The sequence below is a fragment of the Oreochromis niloticus genome, linkage group LG7, assembly GCF_001858045.2.
Source record: "Oreochromis niloticus isolate F11D_XX linkage group LG7, O_niloticus_UMD_NMBU, whole genome shotgun sequence".
Taxonomy (NCBI): Eukaryota; Metazoa; Chordata; class Actinopteri; order Cichliformes; family Cichlidae; genus Oreochromis; species Oreochromis niloticus.
In genome coordinates this window covers 62,970,734-62,996,396 of record NC_031972.2, presented here as the reverse complement: position 1 = coordinate 62,996,396, position 25,663 = coordinate 62,970,734, and the positions used below count along the sequence as shown (strand labels likewise).

The following is a 25,663-nucleotide window of genomic DNA, read 5'->3' as shown; positions in this document are numbered from 1 at the left end:
TTTGCAGTTTAAAAACAATAAAATCACAATTTTAATCCTATAACTTAAGTTGACTGATGCTCGGTCATGTAAAACACAGTCTCAGGGAGTGAGTAGAGATTCTTACCAAGTGTATTCTTAAAGCACATCAGTATGACTATTCTGCCATCTAGAGGTACAATATAAGAATAGCACCCATGATCATTTGGAGCACTATGGGGGAACATCTAGCGCTCACAGCGTACATATACAGCATGTGGATCTGAACGTTCATAAAATGAATTTTGAACTTCACAGAACGCTGTGGATTGTTGATGCACATCAAAACTGAACGGAGAAAATCTTCACTGGGAGATTTTTTACTCTACATTAGGAATCACATTTGAAAATGTTTGCTTGACATTAGTTAAATATACTAACTATATTTAGTATTTTCAAGTTAAGTATATGTTAATAAGTGTACGATTAAAGGCAGGTTAATTTTTCCATAAATAAAATAACATTACAAAAAACAAAAACCACGACCTACAGTGCCGTGTAATTGCTAACAATTCACTACAGCTCTGATGAAATAATTGCTCAGTATAAAAATAATTGCAGGTGTTGGTAGCGGCTATTTCACATTCTTGAGAAGTACTTGAGATTAAATAAATGCTTGAAATCCAACCTTTAAATGTCAGAATAATTGATATTTGTAATTTAGAAAGTTGTTGTGCGCATAACGACACCCTCTGTTTGCAGCCAGACTGCTGTGACTCGAGTTCCTAAATGCACATTACAACTGCACTGAGTAACGTGTGTGTCACCTGTATCTCATTACGTTATGTAAATGTTGCATGTGGGTAACTTTGACACCACTAGAGGTCGGAGTTCGACAAATTATGAACAAATGTGAAAAAGCCCGTAGTTGCCACATTAATTACGCTCTTTCAACCAAGTCAGTAAACAACTGAATGAGGAATAAAAATGCAAAGAGCTCAGATGGGCAGCTTCATCTAACACGGCTTTTTCAGTAACAACTGTTCCAATACTCAAAGATGATCATAAAGCACGAGTGAAATATCGCAGGCAACTGAAATCTGCTCTTTCTATGAGATACATATGACAAAACATTACTCATACCAGAAGCCATTAGTCATTTCTACCCTTGATTTTTTTTAATGTAGGACATAAATAACTTTCTCCTTTTCTACTTTTTTCCCCTTTACAATACCAACTCTTGTTCTTTGTTGTTCACAGACCACTCATTTAGTTTGATTTAACTTTGTTTTTTTTATATGTGCTGCACCGGATGTGAAGATGCAAGCTCATCTTCACAGAAGAAAAAAAAAGCCCCATTTGAGCAAAGTGGCACACTCTGCTGCTTAAAAAAAAAAGCGTACCTCTGGGAAATGCACCGACATGTCTTGATGTAGACTCTCAGGGGAGTTTGCAACACCAAAACATTGCAATGTCAGCTGACATACCTATCAAACAGCAAGACACACCCTACAACAGCTGTAATGACCTTAGAAATCAGGAAAAGACAAAGATTGTGCATCTATAATGCACAGCTGTGAAGTACAGCAAACAAACACAGTGTCTAAAAATATGCAGCACAAAGCTGCACTGCATTGAGGTTTATTAATAACCCAAGCTGTACTTTGTGTTCCCCTTTTAACGAGTAAAACACACCAGTATCATTGCAACAGCAACTTAATTAGACATCAATAAATAAACCCTTAATAAAAGTATAAAGGGGTTTTTTGTGATGCTGCCACTTTAAGGTATAGAAACAAAAAAAACAAACAAATAAACAAACAAAACCAAGATGTTTCATTGACAGCCAAAACTACCCACGGAGCAGAAAATGACTGCAATATAAACAAGTCAACAGTTCATTTGGCATGAATGCTTTATAGTGTAACCCATGTAACTGCACTCCTACAGGATGTGAGCTGGCATAATCAGCATCAGCGAGATGTTCTTTCCTGCAGAGCAGATGTTAAATCTCAGAGATCCCAGTCCAGTTGTGTAGTAGACACATCGGAAAACACAATCCAACAGCGCTCTGCCTCCTCCTCCTGCTGCTCCACTGAAAACTTACCAACAGTCTTCACTTAAAGAAACTTCTTCTCACACAGACTCGTCATTTCTACTCGTCTTTGTTTCTCACAGGCCGACATCGAGCAGCATCACGAAACACCAACAAGCCGTTTAGTTTGGCAAAGTACTGTTTTCTGAGAAATACACACAGGAGATTAGCCACTTTACCAAAGCGGCTGATATCGACATCATCTGTGATATTACAAGAAACATGACGGTGACTTCCCAGAAGAGCAACTTTTTACTCAAGGTGAAACTCCAAAATGATGTCAACAACTTAATTCCTGATGCGTATCACCACAACAGTATTTTGCAGGAAGCAGCTTCTTCGTCGCTCACACTCACTGTTGTTAACTAGCCAAAAATAACTCTGCTGATAAATAATGCAGAATTTTATTTTAAGGTTCTCTATTATTCTTTTACTCTTTGTGTTTGTGTTGCCTCTTTTTGGCCAGTTTTTCTTCTCCATAGTTCTGTGTCGATGTGACATCGGCACCGAGTCAACACGTACGATCGTTATCTTCGTGTAACCTACGTCGGGGGTCTGGCACATTGTGTATTCAAAGCAATCTAACCACCAAAACACTGCGGTCTGTAAGTCACAGCTGACATTTGTTTGTGTTTAGGTGCTGTGATGGGAAACGATGACGTCAGCGTGCTTCATGTAACACAGTCAGGGCGGTTAACAGCCCAACCTGAAAACAAACAATTCTCATTTCCCCTTCAACGGTCTCATCGCTGCTTGAGGTTATGAGCAACAATAGTTTTTACTTTTTTAAGTGCACTCCAACAGCGATAAAGGTTTTAGTATAAATCAAATGTTGCGGTGTATGCTATCAAACGTAAAAAACAAACAAACTCTTATTTCCTCAAAGTATTTCTGTTTTTAACTGACATGCAAATGCAACAAAACCACAGTGCGCCTTGTGAGTCCAGCTGTTAGAAAACCCACACACTTACCGGCAGCTGATATGTCACGTGCAAAACAGAACAAAGTGTGACATAGGTGGAGTTTTTACGTGATGACACGGCCTGCTCTCCCTAAAAACTTTAGAAACTGAGTGATGCAATTGTGAAACTGCAGGGATCATTTCTCACCTTAAATTATTTGAACTGATTCTGTTTGAGGGCCACATTGGATGATGGGTAATTTCACAGAATTTCCCTGAGATCTACCTAATCAGCTTTTGTGGTAACAGGAAGCTGACAGTCGCACTCAGCTTGTGTGAAGGACAACTGAGGCAGCCAGACGACAACAATCAAACTAATACATGTGGGCTGATTTTCTTGTGTAACTTTAAACAGTAAAATAATGTCTTTATTAGTTGCACATTTTCACGATTACATAATCTTTGGAAACTGGTGGCAGCATTTGGAAAATTTCCAAATTAACATTTGGAAACTGCATATTTGGACAGTCTTCATTATATGCAAAATAATTTAGAAAAATACCTCTCCCCCCTGTTTTGTTTCTCTTAAACATGTAACTTTACCAGTTTAGTGTAAGCAACTAAATAATTCCAAGTAAAATATACCCAAAAGTTTACTCTTCGGGGTTTATAATTGACCCTCTCTATGCTGGTGTCACCTTCTATCCAAAACAACATCAGCAAACCAAAAACTGCCCGTAAAAGAGCCAAAAATACCCAAAGAATGTTTTACGGTCCAAGGACTCATGCAGACAAGTAAATGCAGCAACTGTTAAGCTTCTACTGTACACTTTTGGCAGAGTAGCGACTGCAGCAGCAGCAGCTGAGATGAACTTCTTCAAAACAGAAATGTACTAAGAATGAGCATGATACCATCAAGAAATCAACTTCACAGACCACAAAATGAAATGCGTCACATTTCCAGAGAAGTTGCAGTGAAAAAAGTCAAAAATTAAGGCAGCCCCCCTCCCTCCCCTCCCCTCCTCCTCCTCCAGGTCTGACTGCCTGCCAAAACTTAACCTGATTCACTTTCTCAGCCATTCTGACAGGAAGCTTTTCCCTCCCCCTTCTGTCTCGGCTCCTCCTTCACTGAAGTGGGCGTGCTGAGGGAACACAGAGCATGCAGATGTTGATGTTCCACAACGAAAGCTGTGCCCACATCCGTTCTGAGCGAAGTCTCCTGCAGTCTACAGCAGGCTGTTCAACACTTAACAGTAACACAGCAGGCAAGAAAATACTGCGGTGCAGTACTCCTTATCGCCACTGGAGCTCACAGACCTGATCAGATCAAGAATGGAGTTCAAACTTGTAGTCTGTAAATTCCCGAGTTTAGTGTGAAACACACACAGAAAGAGAGACAGAAAATTCCATATTTAAATGAAATTTGAGAAACAGGTGTTTCTTGACTCGTGACTCTGATTTATGGTTTTTCATACATTATAAGGAGCTTTTTCAACATTATTCAGCGTGACTCCTTTCTCGCGTCCTGCAGAGTGGATGACCAGTCAAATTTCCTCTCAAATATTTAAGGCAGTCTTTGAGTAAGCAGCTCCTGATACCTGCTCTTATCAGCAGCCTGACGCATTCACAGGCTGTGAAGCAGCCTAATAACAGGTCTGTCTCACTCAGGCAGCGGGCAAATGCTGAGTGATTTTTACAGGAGTGAGCTCCATCATTAGCCTGCTCGTTGAAATTACTCCGAGAAATCAAGGATTGTTCAATTTAAACCGCCGGGACCAAGCTCTCTCTCCCTCTCTCTGCCTCACACACATACATGTCGACAGGAAGAGGGGAAAGCAAGAGTGACCCACTCTTCTTTAAGGAAAATCTCAAAAAGTGAATTCAAATCCCACCTACTGATGAAAAGTCTCGCTAATCATGTTTTTAGTTGATGCAACAGACACACTTTGCTCAAACTACACCGAAACGATCCAATGGAGACGTGCAGCAGCTACAAGCTGTTTCCTACTCAGGACAGGAATTCACCATATAGTGGCGACGTCATTCGATACATTAAGGCAACCTCTGGCGACGAGTCCACATAAAAACCGTTACATTTGGTCTTTCTGGGCTGTCTCCAAACGCCCAGCGCGCATTTCTCCTCCACTTGTCGCGTTAAATGACAGCTGTTTTTGCACCCACTCTACTATGAGTAACGACAGCACGCTTACAAACGGTGGGCGCGCGCGCACGGTGCGCGAGACACAAACACAGAATGGAGACAAAAAACGGCGAGCGTGTAACACACATAACTGCGTCTCACCTGTTTTGGGTCGTTTAAGTCTCTCGGCTGCAGCACCACCGCGCTGTTTCGTAGTAAATACGGCGGACGAGCTTTAAACCAGCGTGTAAAAGTTGTTTACAAAGTTTCACCGTGAACTCCGACACTCTGATTGGTCTGAGTAAAGTTTAGTCGACGCCCCAAACCTCGGTCACCGGGCCGAGTGTCAAACTTGTTTCCCGGACTCGCTGCATTCATGTAACACAGACAAGGAGGCGAACGAGAACACTACGCTGTAAACGTGTAGTTTATTATGAAAAGTGGAGGCGATCGCAGCAGACTTACATTTGCTTTAATTTCAATTCAACTTTATTTACACAGCGCCAAATCACAACAACAGTCGCCTCAAGGCGCTTTATACTGTAAGGCAGACCCTACAATAATACATACAGCGAAAACCCAACAATCATATGACCCCCTATGAGCAAGCACTTTGGAAAAACCCCCTTTTAACAGAAAGAAACCTCCGGCAGAACCAGGCTCACAAATATGAACATACACGGTTCAGTTCTTTAATACGTTGATACTGACTGTGTGGTACCACACAGTCAATATCAACGTATTAAATGTACGTATTTATTATGATTATTTATTTATTTATTTTAATTATGGTAGTTTTTATTTTAATGGAGAGAGACAGAATATCAAAATTCCAGAAAAAAAATTACATGACAGTTATACATTTATTTGCTTGCCATCGAGTAAAATACTAAAACTATTTTGATCCCTTACAACTCAGACTCTGATTTAATGACTCCCAGACAGAAACTCCTCATCTCAGCTTATGTGTATAAAGTTCACCTGTGCTCAGAATCAGTATCTTCCATTCCAACCTTCATTTCAGCCACCATGGGCAACACCAAAGAGCTGTCAAAGGAGGTCAGACTTACACAAGGCTGAAACGGGCTACAAAGCCATCAGGAAGAAGCTCAGTGACAAGGTGACAACTACTGGTGCCTTTACTACTTTGTTGCAAGAAATATAAATTAACCATCAGTCACTCTCAGTCTGGAGCTCCTTTCATTTTTTGCTGCATGAAGCGATGATGATCATGAGAAAAGTGATGGATTAGCCCAAAACGTCATGGAGGAGCTTGCTATTGATCTGCAGGCAGTTGGGACTGCAGTCACCAAGAACACCATTGATAACACACTGCGCTGTAATAGCAGCCCCAAGGTCCATCTGCTCTAAAAGGCACATGTAGCGGCCCGTCTTAAGTTTATAAATGAACATCTAATCATTCTGGGACAGTCTGGGACAAAGTGCTGTGGTCAGATGAAAACAAAATCAAGCTCTACCTGCCATGTTTGGAGGAAGAGGAAGGCTCAACATGGCCAAATGACACCATCTCCACAGTATGGAGGTGGAAACGGGACAAGGGTGCAGGATAGCGTCACGGCATTGAGGGGATAATGGACCGAGTCATGTAGCATAGATTCTTAGATAAGTTATTTACATTACAGCCTCACGTGTGATTTATTACATGTGTGATGCACCTAAAAACCCCAAATAAGTCGTTGCAGGGGCCAGCATTTAGAATCACTGCTTTAGTGTTACTGCCTTAAGAAAAGTAGACAAAAGTGGAAACGTTGCCCCGAGGCAATGAACCAAAATTAAAATCTGATTTTACAAACAAATACACTTCAGACATATTTCACATGTTCATGCATATGCCCGTATATTTTTTAAAACATAGCTTTTCCACTTAAGCACATTTAAAAATAAAGTTGGCCGTGATAAGGTGAAGAAAATGGATGGATGTGTCCCATGCAGATGTGGTTCTGGAAAGGATTGTTCAACCCTTAGGTCAAAGGTCAAACACTCATTTTACTGAATAGCGATGTGCCCTGTGTGTATTTAATTACACATGTATTTAATCCCTTGTTGGTGCTGTTGCTCGGGTGAATAAGGCAAGTTGTTAAAGTGCTTTGATTGCTAAGGTAGAGTAGAAAAGAACCAGTCCATTCACAATTTACCAGCCATATATGGGCAAATAAAATATTTAAGGAAGAGTGCAATAACCAGACAAGCTGTGTGTTCGCTGAAGGCAACAGCATTCAATAGAGGGTTAAAAAGTGCTTGTTCATTCAAACAGAGAAATAAAAAAAAGAATATCTTGGCAACATCTCTGTTACTTTCATGGTTCCAACCTTATGGCACTGCCATCAACGTCCTGCTGTTTGAGCACCAACCGTGTATCACAACCAAATATTTCATTAGCTTACAAGATAAGATGCTAAGCGCAGCCACAGTAATAAGAGAACTGCGTCATCTTAGGTTCAAGTTGTGCAATTTACTAGAATTTCTTTTGAAATGATCAGTAAAACTGATAAAACTGTCTGTCATCTAAAAATAGTGTGAAGGACCTCAGAAAACCTTTTCACGGTCACTGTGACCATCGCTGTTGGAATTAACTGTTTATCACGACAACATTTTTCTGCTAGGACAAAATCACGAAGCGATGATTTCAAAGTACACAAAGTACATATTTTGTATTACTAAACTGAATATTTTGACCACTAAACTAAACTAAACTATCACTTCTGCTTCTTCATTATCTTCACCATATATTAACTTCACAGACTGGTTGAATGTGTTGAGGCAGTAAATCTATAGATGAGTTTGAGTCCCACGACAATAACCTTTGCATACGAAATATTATGACCATTAAAAAAATGGCATTCTGCAAAATTTGTGCTTGTTCCTTGACTGCTGTTTTGCTGGCAGTTAGATCCAAAAGCCGACATTCATGCCTCAACATTTTATAATTAACATGCATGTCTTTGGACTTCAGGAGAAACCCCGAGCATCTAACCATACACAGGGAGTGTACATGCTAACGCCACGCAGAAACCTCCCAGCTGGTTTGGACCCAGAACCTTCTTCCTGTAGGCGACCGTGCTAACCGCTGCACTGCACTCTTGACTGATTTCAAAGGCCAAAGCTTGAAATTTTTGAAAGACTTTATGTTGTGCTTTTATTTAAAATACAGGTAACCAGATAAAACCTATTTAACAACCTCACCAAGCTAAAGGAGGAGGAAGTCCATACAGATACAGGGAGAGTTCATAGTGTCAGCTCAATTCAGGTGCTTTTAGTGATCACACAGACAGTGCAGCAGCAGATGAGCAGGTAATATAGCAAATGCTATACAGCACTAGCTCACATATACACAGAAGGATTATTGCACAACAATTCTCACCTCACTCGAACCTGATGAACCTGATCTCATTCGACAGTGTGTCACCATCACTATATCACATGTGAAGCTGTGGTGTGAAAAACGTTGTGTGCCTGCCCACTCATAGCATGGATGGAGACCTAAGGATAACGAGAACATTCATAAACATTAGGATTGCTATAAATAAATAAATTCCTCTGATTTTACTGATCCTGGACGCACGAGGTGAGTTTTACACGCTGCCTGAAAAATATCAAAGACAAAACAACAAAATGTGATCTCGGTCAGCAACTGTGTTAACAAGAGAAGGAACACATGAATACAAAAACTGCTAATCACGTTCAGTGAGCCTTAATCCTCCTGCCAATATGAACATCAGCTTATAGTGAGTTACGTGATTGATCGCCTCTTTAGTTTATGACTTCTTATCTGCTCATACAGCCAGCAGAATGCAAATGTTTATTAAATCAGCGAGCCCTTTTAGTTTTGAACAAACATTAAGAAAATGGTTTATGTTTTGCATTACTGATCCTCATGGGTGTATGACATCAACGCTGCGATAACAATGTAATGAGGATTTATGTGCATATGTCGAGTCTATGAATGTGGCTGCACAGCCTTATCGAGCTCAGGACGCCCACCGCTCTCCATTTGTTTCAGTGAAAGTCACGTGTAGTTCTCAAACCTCAAAGAAGTCTCTGATTAATGAATATGAATTTCTACCTTGGTGGGCTCACATAATAAGTGTGTTACAGACGAAGCATGGCCCGGCTTTGATAAGACAAAGTAATATTCTTGAAGATAAGAGCGAGTGAAGAAAAAGGCAATTCTTTACAGACTTCATATTCCTCATTTTAACTGGAAAAATACAGAAATATTCCAAAGAAGGGAAGTATTGTGTTTAAAATCCCGAACATATAAAGCTTTTCATGACATTTCACACATGCATGCTCACATACCCCATACAATTTTTTGTCACACTTTAGGAGTATTAAATATTTAATTCTAAATGCTGATTACAGGAAATAAGGTAACAATTTATGGAAATGAATAATTTGGCTCGTAATCATTTCTGATAAAACAGTTCTGCAGAGGAAACGCTACTGAAATGATGTGTTTCATGGCCATCTCCTGCTGTTCGGCTGATGTGTGTTCAGAAATGAAGGTAGAAGTTTGCCGTTCCCTGACGAGAGCGTGCAGATGTCATCAGCACGGCAAAATGACGAACCAGCAAAAGGAAACGCAAAGAATAAATGAGGCAGTTCATGACACTGTAAATATATGCTGAATTAGTGAGGACAGGTTTTACTAATCAAAATCTATATCCTTTTCAAATGTGCTTTATTGTTGTTCAGCAGAGTACCGTAGTGATTGTGGACAATTTCATCATGTACCAGCTCCGCAGGGCTTAATCCCACCTAGAGAGGTGGTTGCAAGACGGCAAGGACAATCTTTGATTGCACTGTTTTCAGGGCCATTCAGCTCCTCTGGGTGAAGCACAAAGTGAAGCAGGTGGACAGCAGCATGGTGTCCTGGATTACAGGGTATTTAATTGACAGAAAGTGCTGTTTGGCCTCCTCCAGAGCATTGTGGTGGAAATGCTACAGAATAAAAAGGAGTCTCACAGGGAATCGCACATTTCATCTTTCATTTTCACTCTCCACACAGTAGGCTTCAGATTCACTTCAAGCCAGTGTCATCTCCAGAGTTTCTTTTGATGACTCTTTTGTTGTAAGATGTGCCAATACAGAAAGAAAAAGTAAATCCTGCATGAAATGAAAATTGGAACTAGTGCTGGACACGCATCGGGACAATGGGCACGTTGAATCCACTCCTCCTTCAGTTACAAAGTGTTTGCAGGAGTTGGTACTAATAATAGTGCAGCATTTCAAAGCTGTGGTCAGTCTAAAGCTTCATGACATCAACAAGTACCAAAAGCATCTCACATGAAAACTATGACAACAGACTCGCTTGTACTTACCATCTACTTTATAGAACCTGTAAGAACAAGCTGTTGGTGATAATCCTTGTTGAACAGTGATAACTGTTGGTTGAGGCATTTGGAAGCGTTATAATACAGAAGTGAGTGACTGCGCTGCAGGCAGGCTACTGTTGGAATCAGCTCAGAATGCAGACTGGTACTGTTTTGCTGAAATACTAAGCAGTGCTCTCCCCTGACACAGATTGTTTGGGTGGAAGCATATGTTGTTCCCAAACCTGTATATGTCATTTGGCATTAGTAGTAACTTCTGATTGCTGATTGTTGAATTATTGTTAAATTGTCCAACTATTTGCCCATGCAAATAATTAACTAATTAATCTCATTAGTTGTAAGATGTCCAGCTGTCTTGTTTTGTTAGATTAAACAACTTTTCAAGAGTTTTGTCCCCCTGTTTACCTTATTTTTTAATGTTGTTGACATCACATTCACAGCGAGCAGTGGATCCTGGTTTTATTGACATTTTACGTACAGTACTGTACCATCTCGAGATTTTTGGATCCAGAATCACGTATTCTCTGAAATTAACTGACCTAGAACAGATTTTATGTGGTACAAAAATCTGTCAAAAAATGTGTTAGTACGACTTTGGTAAGCTACGAAGCTGCACCGCTTGATGGATTGTTGGAGCATTACGGCTACCGTAGTCAGGAGCCTCGCGGAGTAATCTGGGTCCTAAACTCCGTCTGCTTCAGGTCCCAAAGTCAAACGAACACAGAGCGTCACTGAGAGTTAAAAACTGTCTAAATTCTTTCATCTTTAATAAAATGATCAGCGTTGCTGCTTTACCAGGTGTAACTATTAAGTTTAACATCCAGGCATCCATGAAAACAGGATTTATTACATTTAACAGAGTTAGAAGTTAGCAGGAAGTTAGCTCGCTAGTTTCCACCTAAACATGATATAGCATGTTCTGACTGAGAGATTTCTGAAACATTCAAACGTACAGCTCTGCTATCACTTCCAACATAAATGAAGACAGAAAACTAAACAGCAGTGACGTTTGTAGGGTTACAGAAGTTGGGCTAGCTGGTATATAATGATGTGCTATGTGATCACTAGCTACACAGCTATGTTAGCATAGCATAAACACAGTGAAGCTGGAGGATGAACGCTAACTTTTTTCCACTCGATAAAAGGTAACGTGAGGGTTCCTGATGGTTAGGGACAAATGCAATCGCATGGCAGGATGCTGTAAACGGACCAAACTTCAGTCAGGAGAACAACTGAGATCATCCATCCACAATACGAGGTTAGTCATTAACATACTGCAACAACACGGGAATAGAGCAGCTGGAGAGAATTCAACATTAATGAATCAATGGTACGAAACTGGAGGAAGCAAGAAGAATGAGTTGAGTAAAGTTTGTGACTTATCTGAACTTTTATTTTTTAATGCGCCTTATGGTCCGAAAAATACGGTATATGATTTATAGATGAATTTAGATGAACAATGAATGGAACAGATTCTCCCATAGATGAGGTAAGATGAGGTTTTGCGTATGTTATCTTGTGGAAAAAAGGTGGATTTTTGTCTTCATTAAAAACTTTCTGCACAATAAATGTTCGTGCACAGGTGCAAGAACTACACACTGACAGAGTGAATCTTAGAATTATTCTCGTTCATCTGTTTCCCAGTTGTTCTTTTCAAAAGGCAATAAAAGCTTGCAACTACAGCCAACCAAATCTCTCAACCAACTGTCTAATGCGTGTATGCAGGTAAGTGTTTTAATTTAATTGGAAGATATGAGAATTGAAATAAGCTGTTTTTTTCACTGACATTCATAATAGTATGCAAATTGATTAAAAATAGGAGAATGCATGAAAAGGGATGATTGCTTAATTAAGCCCCACAGTTTTGATCTTTGGCTCTGACGATTCTAAGTGGATGCAGCAGTTTTTGTGAGTTTGCTTAATTATGATGCGTAATGCTCAACCCTCCTGAGGGTTCGACTGCACCACAGCAGCAATTAAATCAAAGAACTGAATGGGAATGAGGAAATTTTTTCTTTCTTCCTTTCAGACGAAAACAAAACAAACAAAAAACAAAAAATAAAATGAAAACAACGCCACCAAAAAAAGAGCATATTTTATTATCATGGTATGGGACATTTGTTAATTATTGGCAGATTTCAGACAGATGAACACGTTTGGAGGGAATGAAACAGACGACTGTGCCTTTCTCTTATTTTTGTATACGTTCCTCGTGGTTGTACACATTTATTCCTGCTGTCTACTATTTATATTTTATTACAACACATATTGGTGTGGAGCACCCACAATATTGTTGTACATGTACAATGACAATAAAGGGCTATTCTATTCTACTCTATTCTATTTGATGAGCAGTCCTCAGACTATCAGGTGTGAGCGCTCTTTAATACGTGCGTTCATATTTTTTCTGTGAGGAAAAGCATCAAAACGCAGCATCAATTATAAATACAATAAAAGAGAGGTAAATAACTACACCTGTGCTGTTGTTTCAGTCTAATTAGTAATTCATCTGTACTTATCTCATTTAACAGATCATGTGGGGAGTTCCTAGTGAAAAGCTGCGTTTGACAGCAGCAGTAACCCCGACTCCTCCTCTGACTCTCCAATCAGCTCGTTTACGAGGAGCTGCAGTTGTCGTCTGTTGTTCAGTCTGATGGCGTCTTAGTCTCGTTCTGGTTGCAGACATGAGAAAAAGTGGAATCATCGTGTCGACACTGTTACAGCACATTTAGCAGCTCTGTTTTTGTTACAGTCGGATCCTGGTGTCTGTAAATCAGACTTCACTGGGCATCTGGGTTTGGCTGCACAACACCTGATGTTGCTGAGCAGGAACTTGTTTTCGTGTAGTCATTCTCAGGTGCAAACATATTTTTTTAACCAAAAGGATGCTGTTTCGCGACCATTACTGGAATCTCGTCAGACATTAATCACATTACCCTACTTCTATGTCTAAATAATAGGAGGCATGGTCGCCATTTAGGCATAAAGGTCGTAGGTCAGGTGGGGGGAAATGAGAAAACAAAAACAAACAAACAAAAACCAAATAACTGTACCCTCTTCTGGTTGGTGGCTTTTTGTCTGAGGCTCACATTTGGATGCCCTGGGAGTGCTAGTGGGCTAATTAGCACCGTGCCAAGTGCTTAATCCCCATCGAAGTCATTAGTCTGGGAAACAAACTGTGGTGCTCAGATTGAAGGTAATTAAGAGCGATCCCTGACACACAGGCTGAGTGTTATTCTTCTAAGCTCAACCTAGTGACAAAGGAGCTCTTGAGTTTTTATTCTGCAGCTTTGAATATTCTCTGCAGAAGGTGAAATATACTGTAGAGTTTATTTTTTCTTCTGTTTTCTACAATATTTCTTTCATTTTTTCTTGCTTATTTCATCCCTCATTGCAGTCATTCTGGACATTTGAGTGCCTGGATGGCACAGTCAGTCACGAGGATGTGTATGCGTTACCTCAAACATCAGACATCTTAACACGCCTGTGTGAAATTTATTATTCAAAATTTAGACAGTGAAGGAGACTGGAAACCCCCGCCTTATGTCATTCTAGACATTGTGAGGTTATCATGTTATAATGACCCTGTGATGATCCCGGGATCCTAGACTGCCTTCTCTAAACTTTAATCTGACCTGTTGAGAGATTTGTGCTTAGGACATCATTATGGTGGCTAATTGTCCCATTCTTTTTAAAACATGCAGTTTTTAGAAATTTGTTGCAGCATCAACTGAAAGTCAAGAACCAGAAAAATTCTTTGGGGGAAAAAAATATAATTCACTACCAGCAGGTGGAAGAAGAGCACACAAAGAGATGGAGAAGTCCTTGTGGCACAATGCTTCACTCACAGATAGCACAGAGGACTTGGAAGATTAAATGGAAACCGTTCCTATATTTACTTGCTCCCCTTATTATTGTCTTTCGCAGACAAGCTGTCTTGCAGCCTGCATGGCTACGTAACCGTGTGAGTCAGACATAAACACATGCAAATGAGATATACAGGGAAAAAGAGACCTATTAAAGCACACTGCAACACGCAGATATTCACAGGTAGCAGGAGGCTTTGGCAAAAGAGATGCTGATATGTCTCCCAGATGTAAGCCTCCTTTAAACCAGGTCGACATGATGTCAGCCACCTTTTCAAAGGTGGATTTTTTTTCAGTAAACATAGTCCTTTATCTCATCAGGGGTTCCAGTGTGACAGCAAAACTCAGGTGTATTCAGACCACCCACTGAGCCATCTGGGCTTCAAGGATTCACACGTTACATCCTTGACTCCTCACAGGAGGAGGAGGGAACAGAAGGAGCACAGGCAGGGAGGCGGTGCTGTGTAACTCCTGTTTCATTAGTTGCCCTGTCATCACTTGACTTAGTAGGACAAAGCACATAACCTGAATTGAGAGCTGACAGCTCGTGTAAATATAAAACATTACACTGAGCCCTGGGCTGCAAATGAAAATATGACATTAATTTTGTGCATAGTGGACGCTGACTGATCTCTGTTAGCCACAGTAAGAGCAGTTGACATTGTTCTCATAGAGTGTAAGAAGTTATTAAAGGTAATATTGTATATTATTAGAGACACTATAAGGAAATGTACAGGATATTTTCAGAATCACACAGTTTATATTTAGCATTTAGAAACATTTAAAAACAAAAAATGAGACTGTATTTTGAAATAAGACAATAACATTTTGAGACAACCTGATCCTGATCATGCATAATGAGACTAAAAGTGACCACAGATCATAAGACCAATAACGCCATTGGAGATACAGAATTAGCTAAATATGACGTTTAGTGTGTGAGCATATCAAACACTTCCTGAGGATATCCCGGCTAAGGAGAAATACCTCATTCTGCAGAGGCGAGCCATGCATTCTGCATCTGCATCTGCATCCGTGTTCACAAGGATTCATACAGCAACAGAGCACCTACTCTAACTCTTATCAGCCTTTTAAACAGCTGTTAACACTTATTACGTATTGCCTTCTTTGTCTTCTGGACTCCATGATCCATTGTTACCTGATTCAGTGTTGGTGCAGCGAGGTTAGAAGGGTGGTTGTGATATTAACCACCCCTAGTTTATATTTACCAGTGACCGGAGGGAAGTTGAGAGGAGACGTCTGTGGACTTTCCCCCACAGTCACCTGACCTATACTGAACATTTATGGGGGCTGTAAGCTGTGAGAGAAACATTGTGAAATTATGCAGGAATGACATAAGTAATCTCATGGTGAGTGCCAGCTCATTAAATACTGTGTATAATGCTTAAATGGCACCAAGTCACAGAAATATGGACATTTTTAGAGATTTTGCTTTTAAAAATGCAGATCAGAATTTTGCTCCTTGTTTGTTGTTGTTTTTTATTCTGTGTGATGCAGCATGCATGAGGCCAGCCCACGGTGGCTTTCACAGGTTGCCAGGTTTTCACAGGTGACCTTAAAATGAGACAAATATATAAAACATAAATGAGCATGAAAATAACACCACATGGACATACATCTGTCTTTTTTCTATCTTCTTCCTTTGTATTAAATATGAAAACAAAGACAATAGTTGCTAATCTCTTGTTGTTCTTCTGGTCAACAGCTTTGAAAAAAAAAAAAATTATTGTTTCATCATTAACGCAGATGCTGTGATCAGATCAATGATCCACCGGTGGAACGAAGCTCAGTGAGCACGCAGCTTTTTCACAGCTGGCTGTTGCCAAGCCACTAGGTGGAATAATGGATCCAAATTTAGAAAAATTACACTATAAAGGGCCGTGAATTTATTCACTTAATTCAAAATCATTTAACAAAAGAGTAAGTTTTTCGTTTGGATCAATAAATGTCACCAAAACAAACACTGAATCAGCGCTGCTTTAAACAGGAGCACAGTGGTGAGACGAGATGGTACTTGTGTCCAAATGACTTTAACTCTATTAGATAAATTAATTCATTTGCATTCAACGTTTGTGAGCCACGACCTGATAGAATCGCATAATAAATGGATAATATTATTTTCAGGAACTACAGCTACGAAGGACACAAATGACACCAGAGCTTTTATTTTGTTTCTTAAAGCCACCTAACACTGACCACAACTCACCCAAAACTACCATTTATGAAGAGTATCAGAAAGCCACGTCTTTAAGAAAAAAAAAGAATCAGCAAAGACCTGACACAGAACCTGAACGATGCACCTGGCCCTTCAGTTTACTGCTCGCTGAAGCCTCGTCAAAGGTAAAGGCGAGACGCTGTTCCTGAGGACGGGAAACAGGGACAAAAGCCAGAGTTGTGTTTCAAACTACACAATAACTGGACTTTGATCAGTTCAATCAACTTCATAACAAAAGTTTCAAAGTGGAATCCATATTTGGAATTTGGGTTGCAAAATGAGTCCGAACCAAAACTGAGAAAAAAATAAATATATATGTATGTTTTTTTTTGTTTGTTTGTTTTTTCATGTGCTGTGTGCAGGGGTGTTTTTTTTTTTTCTGTTCTCAAACTGATCTCCCTGTCGGAGCTCAGTCTGGGAGGAGTTATTTTTTTTCTCCTTATCTTTCCTCATGTGGTGCATTTTCCATTGTTATACCTCTCTGACCTGTCTTCCCCATGTGATGTTTTTGTGTAATGTATGTATGGTCAGAGGGTAAGATGGCGCCGCCATTGCGTGCAATAGGTCGGCAGCCTTATGAAATTTCCCCTTGTGGGACTAATAAAGGTATATCAAAATGTATAACAAGCTCGAATACAAAGCTCAAAATGGGCAGAACTATAAGAACCAAACAGAAAGATGCAAAGGTGCAACAGAAAGAGACCAAAAACCAACCCATGACAAATTTAGAAGCCTCATATATCATTATGATGGCATTATTATCACTCTGACCTTCAGATGATCTATTGACCATTAAGGAGAGGTCAAAGGTCAGTTAAATTACGATATTTCAAATATAACCACACGTTAAAAGGCTTTTTGTCAATTTTCGACCAATAAATAATCACATTGACCTTGAAGACCTCAGTGGATGCAAGTCAAACATTGATGACATGACTCATAAAGTTTCATCAGAATTATTTCAAAGCTTTTGGAGCTATTGTGTTTACACGATGACACGCATGCAAGGTACCAAAAACCTTCTCGGTGGAAGTAATGAGACTTGCAATGACATCTTTAAAAAGGCAGCACTGTGGCTGCTACTAAACAGGTGTCATTGTGTCCCGCTGTGTTTATGGAGAGCAGATAACAAGCAGCTGATTTCAAAGATGACCAGGATTCACACATTTTGTCTTCTAAATAAAGAATAACTCATTGAGACAAAATTAGACAAGATGCCACTTCAGATGCATCGATGGTATGTTTCTGTAAATGTGAAGGTGCGTATATTTCTACAGTGTGATAAAAACACACAGGTGAGTGACATGAAGTGGGAAACATGTTCGTCGTGCATCAAAGCTCACCCGCTTCCTGAATGTTCTGTCATCTTCTGAGGTGACAAAATCTTACCCGCCAAGCTTTTCAAACATCTGCTGTTCAAACCTGACAAAATCTCCGCCTTTCTGGAACCATCAATAGATCCACACTGAGATTTATGTAACTGATTACACTTCCTGTCCTATTTACCTGAATTCTGCCTGTTTCTCTGTGGGGTACCTTGTTAGCACTGTTCTCGTGACTGCAGGGTCCAATTGCCAGTTCTGATTACTTGATGCTTTGTTAGGCACTGTGATTGTCACCATTATCACTTTCCTCATCAGTAAAACTGTGGAACTGATAGTAATTGTAATTGCCCGCTTAGTGGTTGAGCATGTGCCTCTTTTGGTCCTCCCATAGCTGTCTGTTGTCTCAGATAATATGTAATTAACTGGATAATCTTTGGTGTTTAGAGCTCGTTTCAGAAATTCAAACTTCTTTGTTCCTCGCGTTGAACGAAAAGAATGGATAACACACAGGATTCCAACAGAAAGCCAAAGTGTTTGGTTTATTAGTCATTAGCTGTGCTTACGAACAAATATTTAGTTCATAAAGAATCCCAAACCAATATGCTTTTCGAGTAAAAGTTTGGGTTTAAAGCCATTTAAATACACAGTCTGTTATCCTTTATGAAAGTTAAATATCTCCAACTTGCGTTAAAGGCAGCACCAGAGATAAAAATAAAGGATTTCACATTTTATGTCTAACACAACTTTCATTAAAATCAAATCTCAAAGGGCAGGAAGAATAAGATAAAAGTAAAATGTTCTCTTGTCAGAGTAGGAACAAGTATTAAACGCTGGTAACTACACAGGAGGATCATCTGTTCTCTGTACTGTAGCGCTCTTATGCAATATTAAACTAAGCACAGATGCTTTAAAGTCTGTTTCCTGTTAATACTAAACTTTATTCCAGTCTGAGTCACATTTTGGACAAAAAAGAGTGATTTATAACAAAGAATACAAATATACTGTTTATCCTTTTTTATGATTTTACTGATTTTTCTCACATCTCACATGATTGCAAGTACATTTAAATTAATTAAGGTTTCAGCTTGTGATATTCAGTTACTTTAAAACGCCAATATTGGATTTAATAAAAGATCATTTGGACTGCACCATCATTTCACGGTGGATAGCAACAGTGTGTATTTGCCCTCTGCCACTGAAAGAGTGAATAAGTGTTTGTTACTGTAAGCTTTCATGTATCCAAACTGCTATCTCAGTAGAAGCTTAAATACTTTTAAATATGTTGACAAATTCACAAACCAGGACTGCAGAGGCGCGATGAGAGGCATGGCAGTGAAAGTAGCAGCTATATTTTGAAAAAGGCATAGAAGCACATTTTCATATAATTTCTATGTTCTTATTTTGATAAGGTTTCTGAAGATATCAGGATGAAACAGTTGTATGTTTATTAAAATACAGAGGACACGTTTGCTTTTCTGCTGGGATTCATATCAACAGACTGACAGCTTGGAAAGCTGTAGTTTAATCAAACTTTCCACAAACCTAAAAATGTATCAAAAAGTTACCCAAATGTATTAGAATTTGGTTACAAGTAACCAACACTCTTTCTTGTTATTATTACACCACGCCAGCCATCGCTTAGTCTCTCTTTTGTGCGATATTACTGAGCTATTACTGCTGGACAGCATGTGCAATTTAAAATGTGTAATTTTTCTGCAGCATTTTTAATGCTTTTGTTAAGGTCTGTCACTCCATTGTGTACATGTGTGTGTGTTTGTGTATCTACAGTGTTCTCATTTTACTATACATCCACTCTGTGTATATATACACATACAGTCACTGTGTACATGTATAAATTTAGTCTTACTTACAGTTTACATACATATGTGTATATTTTTACATTACAGACGTCCATATTTATATTCCCAGATTTGATGCTGTACATTCTTTAGACTGGACATTTGAACTGTTTATTTTACACACTGCCTGTGACATAGTATCTTTATTCTGTTTTATTTTAATCTATTCTAGTGTTTTTTTCTTAACTTTTGCTGCTCTGTCCACTTTCTGCTGTGACCCAGCAAATTTCCCACTGGGACTGATAACGTTTTATCTCATCTTTTCTTATTATATTTTTTAATATTATTATTATTTCACTCCTTAAAACTGTTGTAAAATTGCTGTTTTAGGTTGAGCCAGGTAGCATGCAGCCTGCAATGATATTTAAAACTTGCAGGTGGTGATCATGCCTACAATGGCGTTCATAGACACAGTTTGCAGCTGACCTTATAAAAGACAGTTGCCAATATGAAAAAGTCAAACAGCAGGAAAATTGAGAAGAATTGTGACCATAACAGCTTTCTGCAGTTTTTCTTCCCGTATCATTGCAGTCTCGTGTGAAATACTGACCATCGGGATCCTTTCTGGCTACATTTAAATGTCCCAAATACTCCTTTAGCTGAACTTTGCTCAACAATAGCAAACTACAGGATGGTTTCTTTACGCATGCTTCCACCCAAGGCCGATTTCCTAAGACCCCCACACCACCACCACCAAAGAAAAAAAGAAAAAAAAACCCAAAACAAAAATTCAAAAACTAAGAACAAAACCCACTTGGGTGTGTCATGGAACAGACACCAAGAGGAACGTCATCTCAGAAATGCCCGAGGCGCTGGTATCTTCGGAGCACTGAGTCCCTGTAAATGAGAACAGGTTGTGATAAAACAATTGGTGTATTTTTAACCGTTTAGAAAAACTGACGTGAAAATATAACTTGCATTTGATTTGGAACATCCTTTGAAGAGGCTACCAGGCGGGCGCCGTAAGACACAGATACAGATGCCAAATTAGGCACTCAAAGACAAAACAGGCTTTCAAAGCCTGCGGTTAACCTGATTAGGTCTCAGTTAAAATACAAAGGCCAAAAAAATCAGATTAAAACATAAAACAGAGCTTTACTGTCATGTCATATAAAGACAAGGTTCATGAGACATACCATGGGTTGAGAAGAACACAGAGTAAGTCTGGCTTCAATTACTCAGAAAAAAAAGATCTTAAACGATAATATTAAAGCAATACTTCGTATATTCAGGGAAGTGCAAAGGATTTACAGAGCTCTACTTCTGACCAGACAATCAGTTTTGTAGAGCAGCACATTCACATTCAAGTACAAATTCGAGACACAGAAAAGAAGAAAATGGTTTCAAAGTTGTGTACTATATAACACCCATCCTGATTCAAACTAAATGTAAATTTTTTATTTTAATCTTCACTAATCTTATTCTTTTTTTGAATCTTGTACTATATCTCTATGAGAAAGTTCATCATCTACTTACCTGTTATATTAGGTAACAAAACAACAACAGCAACAAAACAAAACAAACAAAAAAATCTTGGATCCTCTGGGATAAATCGGATCAGATTAAAACACACATTTCTGCTCTCTGACAGCACTCAACTTCAAACTTTCTATAGTTCTTCTTAGTTTAAGAATTGTAAAGAGTTGTTACTTCTATAATTAAATAAATATTTACTATATTACCAAAAACTATTTATTAGTTGACAGTGGTGGAGGAATATTTCAAACCATTGTCAAAAAAAAAAAGAAGCAACAGTATAACGTGAAAGCACCTCACTACACATAAAAATGTGCATAGAGCATCCAAAGTGAAAATGCTGAAAATATGGTCCCCATCAGTGTAAAATGGGTTGAAATGATTGCTGTACATGTTTAAGGCTGAGCACATTTAAAATGTTTTATTAGACAGACGTGATAAGAGCAGCCGTCCCTCTCCATCATTGTCAGAGCTTTGCTTGTAAATGTCACAGGAGTTACTTTTTCACATCCCATTTTCTATTCTTCACATGTTAGTCAAGGTGGTTAGCAAAAAGAAACTCATCTGTTATGATTCTAAATCAGTAAGGTTGTTTACTTGCTAATGCTAGCTGTACTTCAACAGAAAGCACAGATCGTAACTGACCTCAGAGCAGTGCAAACAGAGCCAGCAGCAGCTTGTTGGCATGCTGCACTTCCATCAATATACCTTCAACGCCAGAGGTTTATCCACATGCAGAAAGTACCAGAAAGAAGCTCCTGGCATCTCAGCTTGTCCAGCTCACCTCACTGTTAGCGGGAGACAGACACACCCATAAAAAGGAAACAGCTACAGTTTCTCATGAGCACGAAACAAGTAGCGTTTTCAGCAATGATAGCCAACTGGGACCACAAAATGGTAGTAATGTGAAGGATGCACAGGCCAGGAGCTTTATGAATGCGCTGTCAGCTTTTCTTATGTTTTAATTTATATAAATACTTTAAATAAATGTATTCTATATAGTTCATATAGTACCAGCAACAGAAAGATCCTTTGTCTTGATGCATGCTCAATCATCAAGGTAAGAACATCCCAAAGGTTGATTCTGTTCATCTGGATGTTTTCAGTGCGAGAAACGTTTCATCATCATCAGGTGACTTCTTCAGTCTCCTTGACTCTGCGCTCAAAACAGTGTTCCTCCCTGTCCAGGACGTGTACATCCTCATCACTGAAGGAGTCCACTGGCCTGCAGGTGTGAATAGACTGCAGAGTCCTGGCCTGATGAATCATCTATCGAGTTATCCATCTTACAGTGCTATGTTTGGATTGGTTAAAATAATTAGAAATGGCTTTATAACATATTTGTTAAACAAATTGTTTTTTTTTTTGTTTTTTTTACAGTACGGTGAATTATTAAAGATATCAGACTGACTACAGAAAGGAAGTGAACCTAAGCTAACATTACACAATTCATCAACTGGGAAATGTATTTCTGTATGTGCTGATGGAGGTCTATTATGAAAACACCCCCATACCAACTGGATCAGTGAGTCCAAGCCTGTGCATGCTTGGTTAAATTACAGTTGTTGTTATTCAGTGGGATAGGTCAGAACAAGTCCAGATTGTGATTTATTTTCAGAAAGGCTGAAAAACACTTGGGAGAAATATGAGGAGAAACACAAGAAAGATAACCTCCTGCTAATTATAACAACGACACAAACCAGACTTATATTCTAAGAGTTTGGATTCTTGGTTTCCTACATTTACCACCTACATTCTTCTGACACTTTTGGCCTTAACTTTCATCAGTATGTGCTGTTTAAAGCAGCAGATATTAATCCACACACTGTACATATTAGAAATTCTGCAGCACGTTAACAAAATAACAATTTTAATACATTGAAGAAACATAAAAACTCCACTTCTCCAGCTGCAGATTCATCGCCTTGACCTGCGGTTCTGGACATGTTAAGACATTAATAACATCACCTACAATATTTGTATCCATCCTCACATTCTCTGCACTACTGAGGGTGTCGGGAGACTCCAGTAGGACACAAAACATAACCTTCACAGGTCAACTGTCTCTCATACAGATGAGTCCATTCAGATTAACATGTAATTTACAGTTAGTCTAATCTGCACATCTGTGGAGTGTATCATGAAACGCAGAAGCAAAATGTATGGAGGATATCAAGCATCTTCTGTTCACATATATGATAAATAACACTGATAGGTAGATTCTTAAGGTTTTATAGTACATTTTAAGATGTCTTTGGTGTGTGCAGAGTAACAGGAAAGTATCTCATCGTTTGTAATGTGTATAAATAACGTCACCTTCAATTCATTTAAAGATTACTTATACATCCTGGTTTCAAAAACAGAGAGTGGGTAATTGAATTTATTGAAGTACTCTGGTGTACAAACTACAGACCTACACGTGTCACATCAGACCTCCAACCCCAGCTGCAGTGAAACCAAACTCAACCAGTTCTCATCTGTTGCTGTATATTGTGTGTGTGTGTGTCCATGTATGAGACAGAAATGGAGAGTGGGAAGTAGATAAAGCAACGCAGAGATTACACACAGAGATTGCAGTCTGGTGGCAAGTTGTCTTTTCACTTCATTTTACTTTACCTGCCTCATGACTGGAAGGTTTTCAACTTATATAAAATACTGTCAAAAAAAAGACAAACCTGCTCTTCTAATTAGTGCTTGATGTCTGGAGTGCCAGAGAGTTTGGACCGAACATCTGTAGCTGTATGAACAATAGCCCACCTTGTTTTCATTTATTTATTTCATGTTCCATTTTGGGCTTTTCTGCAGAGCGAGGCCAAGCTCGCTGCCTGTCCAACGCCTACAAATTCAAAATTAAACCACGAGAACAAATAATGAAGAAAATAGTCTGTTAAAATGAAAGAAGTTGTGTATACAGACAGGCCTCGTCTTTGTTCTCGTTTGCCTCTCTGTCCGACCACATAGCAGAATTAATGTGATGAGGGAACCGGACTGAGAGAACATAATGAGGTTTATAATTAGCCCGTGGGTTAGAGGGCTGGCTGCTGGAGGTCAGGCCTGAATGCGTCTCTGTCGTCAGGTTAATGTATTTTAGTTTGTGTGCGCGTGTTTGTAGGAGGAGGGTTCATTTATACGTGACCACCAATTAGCTTTCTTTTCCTCATTTTAATAGTTGTTTACAGTAATTATAATAATCTGTTGTATTTAGCAGCGTACTGTAAATACTTTATTTTTAAACAAAAGCAGGGTTGTACTTACACATTTGTAGCTTTTAATTTTGGTTTTGCTCGAATGCTTTCATCACTCATCCGTACCGACTCAGCACTATTTACACTCTCTGAAATCGTCTACAGTGGCCACTGTCCAATTAGTCTGTGAGTAATTCTTTGGAGGACTGTTGTCAGCCACTGACTACTCTGTCATGATGCATCCTCTCAAGTTAGCAAACAGAACTGTAAGCAGCACTGTATCAGCTTCACTGCAGAGAAACCTGCTGCTGCTTGAACGTTTTCAAGCAAACTGCTCACAAAACACAAGTCATGGTCCAGGACAGAACTTCAGGCAATTTATTGAAATCTACACCCTTCCCTCCCCTGTGATGTAACCATTAAATATGACATGAATTCATTGGACTGTAAACCTTTAATGGATGGGTTATGATACTTTTGATGTGCAAATGTAGCCATTAATGGGGGATTGAACCTGGAGTGACAGCTCTGTGGTGTAAAGGTTATAAGAGCTGTAAAAATAATAGACTGCAGACCCAGAGATTTGTTATTCCTACCAGCCTTCTAATAAAACACCTTATGCGTGTGCATGACTCCGTTTACAAAGCAAAGATAATGACATCATTCCACAACACTAGTTTTACATTGTTGACTTGTTTGGAAATAGAATCCCAGATAATTCCAGAAGCACTTAGTTTCCGATTTGTATGGTCTGCTCTGTTTCCTCTACTTGGGTCAACATCAGTACATTAATGTAAAATCAGCCTCACAGCTTCTGGCGGATTTAGTTATAAAGCAGTGGTGTCCAAACCCAGGCCTCGAGGGCCGGTGTCCTGCAGGTTTTAGATGTGTCCTTGATCCAACACAGCTGATTCATATGGCTAAGTGGCCTCCTCAACATGTCTTGAAGTTCTCCAGAGGCCTGGGAATCAACTAATCATTTGATTCAGGTGTGTTGACACAGGGTGAGATCTAAAACCTGCAGGACACCGGCCCTCAAGGCCTGGAGTTGGCCAAGCCTGTGATATAGGGTCGAAGGTCAGACCCTTTCTGTTATTTGTTATTACTGACACAGTGTTTGCTTGTCTCAAAATTAGAAGCCACTTTTTGCACTGCTGCCAGGATCCAGACAGCCAGGAGATTTTATTGTGAAAGCAAAAAACCTACATGAGACAGAAGCAAATGAGACCTCCTTCAGTTGAGAAGGAGAACAGAGATTACACCTGGCA

The 25,663-nt window shown here is 39.3% G+C and overlaps 1 protein-coding gene across 1 annotated transcript in view; it reads right to left on the bottom strand.

Annotated features, from left to right (window-relative positions):
- ccnd2a (cyclin D2, a) overlaps window positions 1-5,377 on the bottom strand; it is a 153,207-nt gene extending 147,830 nt beyond the window's left edge. The window contains exon 1 of the mRNA XM_005471149.4: window positions 5,257-5,377. The gene's annotated coding sequence lies outside the window, so the exon portion shown is untranslated. The remainder of the gene's footprint in view (window positions 1-5,256) is intronic.
- Between the last annotated feature and the right edge of the window lie 20,286 nt (window positions 5,378-25,663).